We start from the raw sequence: 17,457 nt of genomic DNA, 5'->3' as shown, positions 1-17,457 counted from the left end.
GACTGTGAAGGAGGAGGGAAATACTTCAACGGATCTTGCTATTTGTACGTTCACTCTGGAACAACCTGGGACTCCGGCAGGGTGAGTAGATGTTCTCTCTCTCTCTCCTCTCTGTCTCTCTCTCTGTGTGCGCGCGTGGTGTGTGTGCTTCTCTCTCTATTTCTCCACCCCTCTCTCAATATATCTCTGCCTCGCTCTCTCTGTTTCTCTCTCACCATGTATCACCATGGGGATGATGCCTATCGTCCTCCCCACCACCACTGATGGCGAATGGAACACATGTCCAATTCGTCCTCAGAGATTCTGCGAAGACAGACAGATGAGTCTTCTGGAGATAACGTCGGATGAAGAAATGGGTTTCATAGTCTTCTACATGAAATTCATATTTGGTAAGCATTTATAGTCATTAAACAAAGCATTAATCAACTGACCCCACAAAATTATTTTCAGTTCACGACGATACCCGTTTGTACGACGGATTGCAATGTCACACAAATGTCAACAATATGCAGTCCTTTTTATCGAGGTACACTCAACAACGTTTATAATGAACATGATTTCAAAGAAATGATGAATATGGAGAAAAATGTTTGGCACCGGCCACTTACTGTATATTGTAGTGACCAACTGTGGTTATTACTGGAATTAGTGGTGACTCCTTGTTCGATGTAAATGTAGTTTATTGTTCGAGTTAAGAAACTGTTTTGCATAACATGTCTTGGCCTAATTATAACTCAACATGACTGACCAGGTGGATGACCACTCGGCTAGAAATAGCTGGTTTTCACCGGGTGTAGCAATATCTCAGCCCAAATACGACTATTCACTGTGACGAGCGCACATGTTTGCCACCTGTCTACCAATATATTTTGTACCTTTTCTAAATTTAAACACCCATAGTTCGACATGTAGGAACGTTTAATCACGACCCATTGCCTCAAAACAGTAATTCGAGATTATGGCGTTTACAGAATGTGATAAAGATTGGCAATAATGTCGTCAGTGCCATTGTTTACGTTTCAGCGGAATATGTAAAATGCCACTGGATTGGACTGAGAGACTGGAATAACACAAGACAGTGGGTTTGGACTGGAAGCAATGCGCGAGCAAACTATACCAACTGGCAGAATAGACAGCCAGACGGAGGCACTTTCTTTAATATTGTACGAGAAGATTGTGTTGCCATGTATTGCGATGAGAAGAAAACATGGCACGATTTCCCCTGCAATGAAGAGTGTGATTTTGTTTGTGAATACGATGCAGTGCGATAGGCAACCCTTCAAACATACTTGTCTTTGACTCGGGCGCACGTAGTACCGAAGAAGATCCCAAAGATCGCGATCAAAGTGCGCTTGATATGTTTTGTTTTATTGGTCAATTGGATAAACATGTATGGCGGAGGTCGGTATATGACCAAATCGGGATCTTACAATCCAGTAGTTAACAACACGAGTATCTATCTACGTAATTGGTTTACAATGACATGTGTCAACCAAGTAAGCGAGTAAGACCACCCAATTCCGTTAGTCTCCTCTTACGACAAGCACCGGTTACTGACATTCAGTTCTAACCCGGGTCTTCAATGGTAGTATTTTTGTGAATTAAATATTGATGTAAATATTTTGTATGAAACAAATAGTCATACGACCATATAGAAGCTGGGATGTTGGGGGTTGTTATTCGAAAAGCGATATATGTATCTCGTTTTGAAGAAATAAACAGATCAAAACGTATATTTTTATTCACAGGTGTGTTTATCCATGATTGACAATTAATATATGGATCTTTCGTCCAATAGAGAATATACGACACAAACAAGGGATTTCACCTATGGGGATTCTATTTTTGTTTTGCTTTGCTTTTTTGTTAATAGTGAGTGGATGAATATGATTTTAGATTTTTGCAATATTCCAGCAATACCATGGCGATGACACTAGAAATGTACTTCACACATTGTACCCGTGTGGGTTATCGAACTCGGGTGTAAACTCTCAACTTCTAAAGCAACTGTTTTATGTACAATCATTGTTTTTTTCCCATGGCAGTGGATTCTATTGATTTGTAAAGTTAGAATACAGATGTTTTGTTACATTTCTTTGTTGTTTATTTGCTTCGCATCGAATTTATTTACGGATCGATTTATAGATTTATTGCAGCTTTCTTTTTTATTTTAAAATCGAGACGAGTCAGGAGTAAAATTCTACTGCACTGCTTGACTCTGTTCTACATAGGCATAGGAATAAACATAGGAATACGCCCGAGAACCTGTACCTTCAAGATAATTTTGGTCATTGTTAAGTAAAGGTCCAGGTTTCATTCAACTCATCACGTTAGCCTTACCTTGCTTTACCCGCGTGTCAAAAAGAATTTAAAGTTTCATGATAACATTGATAATGGCTATTTGCATTGCACCGGTTTCCAAGCACTTGTGCATGCGCAAAGACGGTTAACAGTCACATGACTTATCCTATCGGGTACCCATTCATTGCTTGGGGAAAAGAGGCCATTCGTGAACAAACTCACTTTCTAAGATAAGACCACATGTGTCAAGTGTGTCGTAGTTGGGTAGGACTGAAGTCTTAGAAAGTCTTAGGAGTCAGGCTGCCAAACACGATCGCTCATCCAAGGACTGTTCGCGACCAACTTTGCTTAACTTCAACTGAGTTGTGAAATGGGATCTATACACCAAATTAAATATTGATTAAAATCAACTTGCTTTGTCAGACAAGCAAGTGAAGACGTAGACAATTAAACCAGAACTGCCCCTTTCGTTCAGTGGATTTCTCAGTCTAGATCATTGGTGAAGCCAGTTGGAACATAAACAGTGATTCTGATATTTTATTACGAAAATTATTTTATTACGGCCGGGTTCAGTTCAATGTAGCTCGGATTATTCGGCAAATGTTATCAATGTATGGAGGCAGGTATCCAGGAAACGCGTCAAAATAAAACACGCGGTCCTTATCAGTGAGCGGTGCAGATAGGCACAAGGATGTTCGTTCCAGTAACGTTGTGCTATGAAGTATTGGAATTCATCCTTCACTATTTTCCTTTTGTCGGTGGTAAGTCTTTTTATTGCCTTTGGGATTACAAAGATAATTCGTTAAGGAACGTGTTTATTGGGCTGATGAAACACTTTTGTCCTGTGTTACATAATCCTTTACACGATTTAACACATTTGGGTCTGTGGGCTCATACCCTTTCGATGGTGAGTTCTTTAGTTTGGACGTACAATGGTAGTTCTTAAAAGAACACATCGTCTTTTGGAAAAGGTTCAGGTTTTCCCAAGGATAATCTGGTATTAATACGTTATTAACATAAGCGTTCTCAGTTGAATGATGTGGCACCTAATTCACCTCGCGCTCGACATGTCCAACTAATTACTAGAACCTTTCACGCTTGACGTAAAAACGTAAACCCCCTGGCGTTTACACAGTCTGCTAGTAACGGCCAAGATCCGTGCATTTCAGTGGGAATTCTTCGGTTCATATAGTCTGTTTTCCGAAAAAAGGTAGATGTTGAATACGACCCGCAGAAGAAATTCTGCGTATTAAAATGAACACTAAGGTTCAGAAGACAACGCTACCAGTCACTTCTCCAATAACGACGCGCGGCGCTGTGCATAAAGCTCAGGTGACAACTCAGTAGAAGTTAAGCAATGTTGAGCTCTGAGAGTCCTTAGATGGGTCGCCATGCTTGACAGCTTGTCTCCTCAAAGTTTCTGCAGTCCTACGCCACAACTAAACGCATGTGATACATGTGACACTACCTTGGGCAAGTGCGTTTGATCAAAATTGCCGGAGTTCGCAATTAATATGACTATATTACCTTCTCGCGCCCAACAGAAGGTTTGATCATACCCCTCAGTGTGTGGTGTGGAGAATTTTATGATAGAAGTATCCTCATTATTATGTTTTACAAATTAAGATAACTATGCAGCAGAGAGCTTTCCGATGATCCATGCACAGTCGGGCTGGTAAGCTGATCATCAGCTCAGGGCCCTTGCCCCATCTACACGCAATCGTCCTCGTTCTTTATCAATAATAGTTCAGGGCGAAAGTGTGCTTTATTACACATGAGGTGGTTTATCATACTTTATTACACACGTGGTGGCTTATCATACTTTAATACACACGTGATGGTTTATCGTACTTTATTACACACGTGGTGGCTTATCGTACTTTATTACACACGTGGTGGCTTATCGTACTTTATTACACACGTAGTGGTTTATCGGACTTTATTACACACGTGGTGGTTTAACGTACTTTATTACACACGTGGTGGTTTATCGTCCTTTATTACACACGTGGTGGCTTATCGTACTATATTACACACTTGGTGGTTTATCGTACTATATTACACACGTTGTGGTTTAACGTACTTTATTACACACGTGGTGGCTTATCGTACTTTATTACACACTTGGTGGCTTATCGTACTTTATTACACACGTGGTGGTTTATCGTACTTTATTACACACGTGGTGGTTTATCGTACTATATTACACACGTTGTGGTTTAACGTACTTTATTACACACGTGGTGGCTTATCGTACTTTATTACACACGTGGTGGTTTATCGTACTTTATTACACACGTTGTGGTTTAACGTACTTTATTACACCATTGGCGGTTTATCATATTTTATTACATGGTGGTAGCGCGAACTTTCTTAAATAGTGTCAATGCATTTAGTGGATGTATAAGCATAGGGCACCATTGTATATATAATCATCATTCTTGTTTTGCTAAATATTTACAGCGAACTATGTTATAGATTTAGTTCTAAGTTTATCATATCTATTAGTAATAAATAGTGTTATAGCCCGAGCTATCTAATGATATAAACATTTAGATAGCATTGATATGGGCGTCTGTTTTGTGGCATACACAGTAGAATATAATAACTCTTGTAATGTAAGTTTTGTTCACCCTTAGGTATTGTTTAAAACAAATTTTGCTCAGCCACTTATGTTTTGGAATGACATGTGCCCCAAACGACAAGGTATGATAGAGGCCCTTATTGGCCAACAACATGTCATGATTATCAAAATTTTACAACATGATAGTTTTAGCATAAAAAAGGGCTAAATTAATTGTTGACGTTACCTCAATTGCTTATTTATGGTTTTAGTGTTGTTATCTTTCCTCTTTGAAGACCTCAAAGTTAACACATTTTACAATATCTTCTAGAAATCTGCATTTTCTGATTTTCAGAGTGATAGAAAAGTGTGAGCAAAAGCATGACCCATCCCAATTTTTCCACCACATATGAAGAGAGGAAATAGGAATGCACACCTAAAAATTGTGGTGGGTCACGATTTTGCTCACATCAAAATGTTTATAAAAATTGCCCCATACAACATCTCAAAACAAAAAAAATAAACACTGACATAAAATAATACAGGGGCACGACTGTATCTTCACATTTACACATTATGCCAACATACATTATATTTTGAATGGTTTTGTGCTCTATAATACATATATCAAACATCTTTATTACAATTTACATTATCATAAGGCACTCGCAAGGCTGATTTATGTGAGGTAAACATTGGTTTTGGTTGTTGGTTTTTGACAGAAAAGTAAGAACATGTCGAAAGATTTTCAAAATTTGAGCATTGTAAAGGTGAGAATCTTTGTTATTATGTCAGAATTTTAATCATAGTTGTTCTGTCTTCTGTTTATCAAATACCTTTGAGTCACCTGTCACTGTCAAAATAAAACTGTCATTCAGCAGAATTGCCATGTATAAATATATACATGTACAGTCGGGCCCCGTTCAATGAAAACACAAGTGTTCGGATAAACGGGGCACGACTGTACTGACTTTAACACTTGCATGGTGTTAATATGAACCTGTGCCGACAATGTAATTTCGCCCAAAATGGGCCCGTTTGAGGTCAAGACCTGTGATTTTTAGTGCAACATGATTGGTTATTTTAATAACATATGATGATTGAGATGTTAACTGTATATTTAAAACTGGTTGTAAATGCTGACTTGTAACACTTACTAGCTAAAATGAAGCTGTAGCCAAAATGCAGTTTTACCCAAAACAGGCCCCTGTGATTTTTAGCACAACATGATTGGTTAACATGCTTACATGTTGTGAAATTGACCCAAGGATTACATTTGCAAAGAATGTTGTGAATAATGAGTGAGTTTGGGGGACACAATTAGAAAGTAATTGGATTAACAATATCGTGCAACCATAAGTGGGCCCCTTGAGGTTAAAGCAGTGTGATTGATATTGACATGTTTTTCAGCATGACTACCTGTTGTGAAACTGATGTAATTTGTATGTAAATAAAATGACAATTGTAAGTAAGTCATTGTGGCACACTGATATTACAGACTTCTTGTGATTTTTCATGGGAACTGATAAAACCCATTTGGGCCCCTCTGCAGTGAAATTGCACCTCAGATCATACAAAATATATCACCTTTATGCAAAGCTAACTTGTCTCTAAACAAATAAGATGTTTTCGGCCAATTCTGTTAGTGGGTCAAAAACCACCCTTATCATACCTTGTCCTTTCAGGACCGTAACAAAGAATGGGCACAACCACTGAATCAGAAGTATTAAGTAGATTAGTACATATTACGTTTAAAACTACTTCAAGGCAATAGCTTTAGAGGCCTTAGATACCAGATAATGTCATGGTTTACTCCAGACAAGCGGGAAAACTAATCCTAAATACCAAAGCAAGGAAACTGTTTCAAGGGGGGGAACCAGTATAGAACAGACAATAGTTTTGATAATGACGAAGAGGAATAATGATAAGGAGAAGAAAGGAATCATAAGAAACTCTAACCAATTGTTTGCTGACATAATGTTGAATTCGATGGTGTGTCACGGATGAACGCTAAGCACGTTACATTAAACGATTGGGTTCATTTCCATTATGTCTACTCCCTGTTTGAATACCCGTCCAGATAACGGCTTTTGAGATGACCCCATCTTCACAACACACGCTTGTTGATTACCTGGTGGTTCTACCAGCAAGTACCCCCCCCCCCCCCCCCTCCTAAAAATAACTTTTTTATTCGGGTGTCCCAAATTATGAGAGACATCATCAGTGTTGGTCTGTCGATTTCATGTAGCCGTGTAAAATTTGGTTTTGTTGCAAGTATTAGATTTTGTGTTAGTGAGCAATTCATCGGTCTCAAATGGAATCAAACGGACTGTAAATTTGGTTTGAAACGTTATCTATGATATCTTACTTATTTCACTGTCCTTTAATGACAAAATGTTAAATTAACTGCATGCGTTGTACAGTGTATATTTAAATTGTTCGAGTCACAAAATGCCTGAAATCCTATGATGTAACTCGTTCACTCACTATTTTAAAACTTTTAGATTCGGGGGTACGTAAGTAATGTTAACGAGTGTAAAAACAAACACCATATCATGAGTTAAAATTGTGATACTATCAGCTTGGCTTTCCGATTCATGGAGTTTTCACTCCTATCCTTTCAAGAATCGTTTCGGTTGTTTTATAGTTAATATGTAAACAAGGTGTGAACAAACAATCGTGTTCTATGTAAGTGTTCGGATCCTGTCACATTACGATACATAAAATACGTAGATTGCAACCTTACTTGTAATGTTACAGTATACAATGAACAATCATCCGATGTATAGAATCCTGTAAGAAACAGTGGTCAAGAGCATGCTTATTCACAAATGTTGACCAAAATATTTTTTGAAACACGAACAGAGTTAAACAAACTATGAATTTTTTTTATGAAATCCTTAAGTATTTTCAAATTTGAATTAATTTTGTTAACAACTGTTATAAATAAGTTGTAAGTGGATGATTATAATAATATGATGGAATGTATTTTTATGAGTGATACATATAACGGACAAAGAAGTAAAAAGTGACATTCATCTTAAATCAGTTTTAATTTCCATCGTTTTCAAATTCCTTTTTTTCGCTTGATATTCGTACATTGGCCAGTTTCAACAACGAGGTCATGGGGCGAGCAATAGAGACGAGACGACGCTATTCCAAAGATATATCAGTTAAGGAGTCTTCTGTACTGAAATGACTTAAATAAATAGTAATAAATGACTTAAAATAAAACACTTATCCATAATATATAGAGTCTGTCAATCTTCGTGTCAATCTTCATTGTGAGTTAACTTTTTGATTATTTCAAACATTACCAAAACCGGTTTCAGAATTTTAGAAAGCAGTTGTATAATCTAGTTATGTTTTCTATTATTGTCATACATGATCATAATATAATAAGGCTTGTGTGTATACGAATACATCAGATGATGAATACGATGAAGAATTTCATCTCTGCTTATAGGTGAATCTATAATGTCGTTATATGGTCTGTTTGAGATGTACTCTAGGTTCTACTTAATTACTTCTACTTAACCTTTAATGGCAACAATATTCAAGTCTTTAGGTTCTCATCTGAATTGTTTGGAATCATAAATACCATTCTGTGAACGATGTGTTCTTCCTTTTAAATAGTCATGTTGCTTTCGTCTACACGTAGAACTGTGGAGGTTTCTGACATTATTTATTTGCCTATCCTCGACGACGTTCACCTGATGTGTTTTGAAAAGTATTTGAACATGGCTTGTTTAGTTGGGTACAAACTGTCCTCGTCACCAGGACCAGGGAAAGATGTACATAAATACAAGGACTGTGATATCTTGAATACTGAGCTAATACAAACCGCAAACGGTCCTTATCAGTGAGAGCTGCAGAGGATGATTGTAAAGGTCGGGCCTTACATTTTCACCCAATACATACGTACGCACGCACGCACGCACGCACGCACGCACGCACGCACGCACGCACGCACGCACGCACGCACGCACGCACGCACGCACGCACGCACGCACGCACGCACGCACGCACGCACGCACGCACGCACGCACGCACGCACGCACGCACGCACGCACGCACGCACGCACGCAGTAGTATAGGGAATGGGGGTTCTGGCTCACTTTCAAGAAATGTCTCTACAAAGCCTTATTTACTAAATAAGGCTTTGGTTGGGTCATTAGCTCTTGCTACTATTACCCCTACTACAAAAAAGTTGGCGGTAATTACTGTGCCTTGGTAGGAGGTAATACTGTGCCGTACGGTACGATCAATAATTCTTCTCTTACAAAACCCCTACCCGGCCCATCCCTCAAGTAGTACAAGTTAGGTTCGTCGGCTTTCATATCCACTTTATCTATGTTGTAAGTTTTGACTAACCATATAGGATCGGTGGCTCGCCTACGGCTATCGCCCCCTATGTTATGTTTATATCAATGAAACAGTTTAATGTGAACCGCCTACGATCTCTTTGGTGTTCATAATAAAGGCTTGCTGGGCTTTTTGTATTCCCTGTGCTATGTACTTTTTTTTCTCGTCCTCGCTGATAGCAGACTTACGAGACTTGGACCGAATATCTTGTTTCATTCCGTTATATTTTGTGAGTTCAGATAGGATTGAACGAAACTCCTCTTCTGAGATCTTACTGTCAGAGAGTGCCGTGGAAATTCGCTCACTCACTGTGTTCAGCTTTGCTTCAGCCAGAACCCTGATCTCGTCATGTTTCAATGCCTTACGATTAAGTCTGCGTGATACTAACTTAAGCGCCAACCCTACCAACCCTGTCACCCCAGCCGTTATTTCAATACCTAACACTATAGGTGCAGCCACGATGGTGGTTAACAACCCAACGCCTGCCGCCCCTAGTCCCATGCTGGTTGCCATAAGGGTAGTGTCAGCCCCGTCCACGATATTGAAAGCTCTATTGTACTTTTTACATAGAGCTTTCCGCGTGTCACGGTCTTGTTCTAGTTGGCGTTTCACATCACATAACTGCCTCAAGCGGAACCCATCTACGGTTTCCAACGTCTTCGCTACTTCCTCTACGACTGGGTACAGACCCATCCTATAATATATATTTTGAAAGATATTTTAATTGGGTTTCAGTTAATTGTCTATTAATATATTTTAAGCCTACAAGATCTAGACCATCAATCAGGGTAATAGGTGAGAGGCTAATAGACTTTTCTGTTGTAATAAAAACCCCACTGAGGCTTATTAAGCGGTTTATAGGGGCCCCGTGGGTATCCTGTTGTATAACAATACGACAATATTGGCTTGTGTGTTCATCAAACCAGTGTATTGACACCCCGGGTAAAATTTGGTGTACTTTTGAGGTGTTTTCATTACCTAAATAGAAAAAGAAGACTTCTATGATGAGTGTGAAAGGGGAGGATATATCAAGATATACGTTATAATGATTATTGCGAAATGGTAATTTATTTTTTACTATAGTCCTTAACCTATTTTTTCCGGGACCAGTAGTTATCATGATTAATGACCTCTCCGGAATGAAATCCCCGACCCAACTACCGTTGTTCTTAATCTTAGAGATCACCCCATTTTCACCTATTGTGATATAAGGTGAGGCTGGTGTTAAGTTGATCAGCCATTTGGGTTCTTTAAAATCTGATAACGGCACCCGTTTGTACACGTTGTCTTTGAAGTGCAGGATGTATAATTCATCTTCCTCACCAGGCTGATCGAATCCCTCCGTGTCTCCTAGGTCGTTAAGCGTAGTGTTGGGATGATGACTGGTCATTATTATACTATTACGATATAATTTCCAACTGGGTTTCTGATAATATTTCAGGGGTTAACTTCATACCCATGAAGTGTATGTTGTCAGGCAGGAAGATATTTATTAGTGATATCTTGTTTTCCACGATCACGTTGACCCCCTGCAGACTGGTCTTGGGGCCGACACCCTCCAGCACGTAAACATTACAAATTTGAAACTGATGTTGTTTACCCCACCCGAGTTTGATCCCCTTCACGATCTCGATATTATTCCCCGATGATTCCCCTAGGTATACTTTGATGATCAGTGTTCCGTTTATCGTTATATTATCTAGTACCTTGGTCACGCCTTCGAATTCAGACACCAACTGCAATTTCACGTTTTGTACGGCCGGTTTACTCGATAGCATGTGGGCTACCGCAGTGTTGGCTGGGCTGACGACTACGCTACGTCTTTGAGTTGGGACGTAAGCCACGAGCAGGGTTCCATTGTTCACGACTTTGTTTAGGTGGTTGTCTTTGTTATCTGTGAACACGTAAGGGGAGACGAGTCTAATATTGATCAACCAGTCGTCTTTATCGGGTAACAACACCCACTTGTCATCTTCAGTGAAGACGAGCATATATGGTTTGTTTTTGACGACGGTAGTGCTCTCAACATCGTCTAAGTCGAACAGTTTACCACCGAACGATGGGTATATTACCCAATTATTATTACCGGTGTTGACAAGGGCGTACTTAGTGTTGACTGTTGCTCTTGTGGTATCTATCATATCACTTAGGGTTCCACCGGAGGGGATTTCAACGCGTTTGTAAATGTTGTTTTTCAGTTGCAAGGCGTACGATTTACCATCTACTCCGGGAGCGTCGAAACCGCGCGTGTCTCCGAGGTCGGAGATCCCGATATTGACGCATTTTTTCACTCCGGGTCCTTGTGCGCTGGTCATGTTACATGAAGTGTTAAGCTGAGGTATCCTATATTTACAGGATTATGATTTATATCTAACACCGATATTGTCAGCTCAGGTATGTTGCCCTGGATTAATCTCTTATACTGCCGTGGTGAAAATGACTCGGTTCTACCGTCGTTGAATTTCTCAGTTTTCACCGGCACTGCTCTCAATATAGTGGAAGGGTGACCTCCTTGAATGTTATACGTTGTGCTCACCTGACCGAGATGAATGTATAACTCTCGGTACGGTACTAGGTCGGGTAACTTCGTACCTGTGACGGTTGTTGTTGGTTTTATCTCGTCAGGAGACATACCGAGCATCCTTGCTAATGGTCGGCCGAGCCTCAAAGGGTTTATTCCATTGTTGATTAACACCACTGTGCCGTTCGAGTCGTTCATCTTGAGTTCGGCTCCCAGGGGTTTGAAGACCTCGTCGTTTAGAGAGCACACGCTGTAGTAGCCGTCAGTTATCTGACTGCGAGTTCCACTGACGAACAGCTTATTGTTGCTGATATTAATGTTAGTCCATTGCGGTAGGTAGGTGATATCGCAGAGTGCGACTTCGAGTTGACCTGACGTGTTATCGATCGCGTGCGTCAGCTGAACGGCCTCACCGCTAGTTATTCCTGGAAGTGTTATGTACATATTACATATATATTTATTATATAATAGTTTTAAAATGTATTCCCCTGGTGTGTTGTACCCTAAACTGGACGTAGATTTCTCCACCATGAAGATCGTGGTTGCTCCTGGGTTGTATTTCAATGCCAAGTTTATAGATATGCCTGATAATTATAAGCTTTCGGTGACTAACATTGAGGCAGTCCACGCTTGGTTCAACAACCCTATGCAGTTCTGGCAGAACCAATTCAACTTTGCCGTGTGGTGCGCTACAACGGGGTGTGGTGTGACATTGACCGACACTCGGCGTGGGCCGCTGAGTCAGTCTGTGTTCAAGTTCCACGTGTACTACCAGGTCAGACGTATCCTTAAAGAGATCAGCGCCCCCCTCCCACAGGACAAAGCGTGGGACGCAACAAACAACCCGTACGATAGACGGGTCTACGAACGTATTTGCAACGAATTCGAAATAGACCCGAAGACGGATTGGCGTTTGCCGGGGCTGAACCACGGGTTGGGTATTCCTTACGCTCATGGGCTCTCGCCAAAGGCATTTGACAAACATATACTAATAAAATTTATGCAACGAAAAATGTTTAGTACGGAACGTTTTTCCCATGCATTAGCTGATCTTGTTCCTAAACCTAACAAATCTGGACCAAAACCAGTGAAAGATGCCAGTGATGATTTACTGACACTAGGTATACTTAGGCAGGACTTTGCTTTGTCGAGTAATGAATGGAGGGATGATCGTATGGACTTTAAAAAAGGTGGTGTTGGTTTCACAATCCAGAAAGTGGAGCAGTCAACCACAGACGGGTGGAAAATGTTCATGCTGGACACGTCGAAAGGATTCACTCGTGCAGGGGTAGTCAGGTTGAACGACTCGATTCGAACGTACGTGTGGGCGCTGTTGGGTGCGCAGTCGATGACGCGTTCCAACATCATCGGTAAGGGAACTGCTTACGACGCTCAGACACAATTCGTTTCCAACGTTGAGGATGCTATCAATTCTCCAGTTGATCTCCCGCGGGCTATCGAACGCTACCAAAACGTGTTAGAATACGCCAGGTCGAAAGTCGACTACGTGTTCGGCGTGGGGTTGTACATGGCTCCGAGTGATATGCAACTGAGAATAAAAAAAGTGGTGGGTTATAATAACGAAATAGTCATAGCCACGAAGGATCAAAAGTTGGGTATCAACCCCGATATTAACACCACCTATATCCCACACATCCCACCACGTGAAAAGGGTATAGTTGCGTCGCCCCCGGAGCCTAAAGTTCATGTGGAGGTACCCCCCACACACTCTCATATTCAGGCTCAGCAGCATATTGATAGTAAAACGGCCCTGGTGGTTGGTGGGGTAGCTTTGGGACTTATTTGGTTAAAGATTTCTTAGCCGCTACGTACACCAGACCCGCCACGGCGACGATGGCTGCCCACAGGTTTTGACTGAGCCACATGGCAGTTTTAGACAGAGCGCTCAACAACCACGAGACGATGCTACCCAGGATGCCGGGAAGGGCTTCGGCGGCTTTACCAGCCAGTTTAGCTAGGCCTTCCCCGAGTTTTTTTATCCAGTCTTTAACACCCCCACCACCGCTGGGAGTTCCCCCTCCGCCGGCAGGCCCCACAGGGGTTCCCCCCGTCAGTGACACCACGAGGGTTGATATAATGAAACCCAATGCAGTCAGAATGCTGGCGATGGTGATCCCTTGCTCCCGGAACAATATTCGAATCCTGTTGGCTAAAGTTGTATCCTCGTTCAGTATTCTATCGATTGTTTCCCGAATACGACTGATCTGGGATCGAAGCTGTTCACGATTCGAGGAAGCGGATTCCAATCGTGTACGTCTCTCGTCTTCTAAATCACGTAGTCGTTCATTGATACGACGCTTCATATCATCGTTTTCAGTTTCGTTGAGTTTGGTTTTTTCCCTAGCGATGTGCTCGTCGATTTCGTTCAGTTTCCCCATGTTGTTCACGAGTTCTCCACGCACGCGTTTCACGGCTTCGTCTAAGCCGTACAGTTCCCTTACCGGAAAGTCAAACCCCGGTAACGGTTTGTCCCAGTAGGTGCTCAACAGTTTTTCTATGCTGTCTGAGGCTTCTGTAGCACGCTGTGGTGTCATTTCATCTCTAGTGGTGAGGTGGGATCTGGTAGCTTGCAGATCTTTTTCAACGGCCTTAGGTATTGCACCACCGTAATTACGCATGTTTAGATTTTCACGGATAAATTCAACACCATAGCGGCTGGCTAGAGTTGACAAGGCCAGTGGTTTTTTATTGCTCTTGTTAAAGAGGTCAACCCCTGGGTCAGACTTAAGGCGTAGAACACCCTTTGTATCAATAAAAAAATCCTTATGGTATCGACCCTGTGGTTCAACGTAGTTTTTATCTCTTCTTAAACTTTCGAAATAATCATTTACCGTTGTTTCCAAGAGTTCTTGGTTCAATGGTGAACTAGTAAATGAGGTCTCCTGCTCATCATCGAATGCCTGGGCACTAGCGCCCGGCATCTCATCCATAGGTATGTCTTCATCCATTAGTATTAAAAATATATTTCTTTTATATAACAATGTACGGTAGAAAATTAGATCCTTTCAGAAAATTGAGAGAGCCATTAGGTGCCAGAGCCGTGCGACAGTCGGTGACCATCACCAACAATCCCAGCAAGATAGACCAGAACCAAACTCTGCTGGTTAGATTTCCAAACCTTGGTGAGAATGACCTCATTGTACCAGGCACTGTTCGACTGGCGTTCAATATCACGTTGACCTCCGACAACGACAAACGCGAGCTAGTGCGGAACGTGGGTCGAGCTATCATCAAGACAACGACCGTCAAGATCAGCGGTAACGAGGTGCTGAGCATCGACGACAGCGACGTGTTTCACTGCTACAAGGATCTCTGGAAAAGCGATGGAGAACGAGTCAATGATGTGTACCAGGGCATCAGCAAATCAACCCGGGCGCGCATAGGGTATGTCTTCACGCAAGACCAACAAGACAAGCTATCGGCCGGTGAAAAGGCCATCGCTCTAGCATACGGGAATCGATTCTGCGTGCCGCTCGACTTCGAGTTGCTCACGGGACACGCGCCGTTTTACCAGGCCGCGCTGGGTGACAGGCTCGAATACGAGCTCACGTTTAACGACTATAGCAAAGTAGTGCGTACGCCGAACGGTGATGAGGCCAGTTATGCTATAGACAACATCTCTCTGGAGTTCGACATGGTCACTAGCCCGGAGCTGGCCAGGCAGGTTCGAAGTCAGTACTCTGGGAAGATGGCTATCCTGTACGATCGCATACTGAGGCATAGATCAATCGTGCGAGATAAGAGCGACACTGTGTGGAATATCAACCTGAACGTGCCGGCGAGATCGATGAAAGGTATCCTGGTCGTCCCCGTGGAGGATTACGAGCCATTCCAGAGGGACAGCGAGAAGTTTTTCAACCCCGAGATTGAAAAGGTGGAAGTGACCATCGAGGGCGTGCCCAACCAGCTGTTCAGTCATGGTATGAGACCACACCAGCAGTGGGATGAGATAAAAAAGCTACCAGTGGGGGATTACATAATAAAGGACCTGGACCTAAGCTCCGTGCAGATCGGTGAATACCTGACCACCAAGTACGCCCTATGGTTGGACATGCGATCCACGGATGATGATAAACTGCACGGTAGCGGGCGCCGTATAGACAACGGTAGCGAAGGGATAACCATCCAGATTACTAAGAAGGCTCAAACCGCTGGTAAGTTGAAATTATATCTGTACGTTATTATGGACGCGCAACTTAATATAGACAATGGGAGATTCGTGCAAGCCATCTACTAGTGGGGGAGACCCCCACACCCCCCTGGGGTTACCCACTGACCCACACTGCGCTATCATATGCGGGCAGACTGGCTGTGGGAAGACCGTTTTCGTGTTGGATATGTTGGAGGGTTACTACAAGGATGTTTTCGATAACATCGTTATCATGTGCCCTACTCTGAGCATGAATAAAACGTACGCGCGACCTTGGGTGATGACGGACCCGGACGTACACAAAATCGACCCTGGAACACGCCTGCAGGACTGGTTGAAAGCTCTTCACGAGAAATTTAAAGGGGAACCGACGCTGTTCATACTGGACGACTGCAGCGCTAATCGTGAGATAACAAAAAAGAGAGACATGCTATCGTACCTGGCCTTCTCCGGCCGTCATGCAAATCACAGCGTCTGGGTGCTAACGCAGAAGTTCAACTCGGTGTTGAAAGACCTCAGGGAGCAGACGCGATGGGTGGCCTTATTTCACTGCAAGGATAGGGATTCGTTCGAGGAGTGTTTGAGAGAGAACGATGTGATGAGTAAATTAGAACGGGAACGGGTGAAGAAACAGCTCGCTGAAACTAAACACGCTAAGCTCGTTCTAAAAACCGACCAACCAGTAGCATATAGAGTATACTAAAGCTAAGCAAAGCTAAGCAAAGCTAAGCAAAGCTAAGCAAAGCTAAGCATAGCTAAGCATAGCTATGATATTTGAAGTATTTGTCGTGTGCAACTTAACCTTCATTTCTCTGTGTTTTGTCTGCATCGGGTATTATATAGTTAAAACTAAATCTTACTTGTTATATTATAAGATGGAGTGTGAGGAATTGCTCGAACAGTTGGTACCTGGGGGTACGGCAGGCCCCACTGTGGGGGATTCCCCCAAGCGAGAGAAACTGGTGGCATTGGCTGTTGGCGGCAAAGCCAAACATTACTTTGGGGACTACACTCCAGATAAAATTAACAAAATGTCAGCCGAAGAAATCGATAAGCTGTACGCTAGATACGAGTCCCGGCTCGGAGCAGAAATGACAAAGACAATAGGATCGGCTATGACCCAGATATACACCGGTATTGTATCACACTTCCTTCCCATTCCACCAGAGCGCCGACTTTACCTGTGGGAGGACCTCGAGAAAGACCCTTTTATCGAACACGCCGTGAGCTCTATCAGCTGCGGGCTGTACCACAAATATGGCATGTTGTTGGCTCCAGTGACGGCGGCGATTATCACGGCAAAACATTGTCAATTTGAGAGAAAGAATAATAATAATAGTATAGATGGATGCTGCACAGGAAACCCCAGTGGAGGTACCCCCAACAGTGATGGAGGAGACCCCACCCCCAACAGTGGAGACCACTTCAACAGTAACCAGACAGAAGAATCCTAAGAGAGTAGCTGCCGGTAAAAAACGGTGGTGTAACCAACATAAAGTGACCAATCCAACCCGACTGTTGTTGGCTGTAGGTGTA

At 42.3% G+C, this 17,457-nt stretch overlaps 1 pseudogene; it reads left to right on the top strand.

Annotated features, from left to right (window-relative positions):
• The first annotated feature begins 226 nt into the window (after positions 1 to 226).
• LOC137292015 (uncharacterized) overlaps positions 227 to 17,457 on the top strand; it is a 31,268-nt pseudogene continuing 14,037 nt past the window's right edge.

This window comes from Haliotis asinina, chromosome 7, assembly GCF_037392515.1.
Source record: "Haliotis asinina isolate JCU_RB_2024 chromosome 7, JCU_Hal_asi_v2, whole genome shotgun sequence".
NCBI lineage: Eukaryota > Metazoa > Mollusca > Gastropoda > Lepetellida > Haliotidae > Haliotis > Haliotis asinina.
Note: the sequence above shows the minus strand (reverse complement) of the source record. Positions and strands in the feature narration are given on the sequence as shown.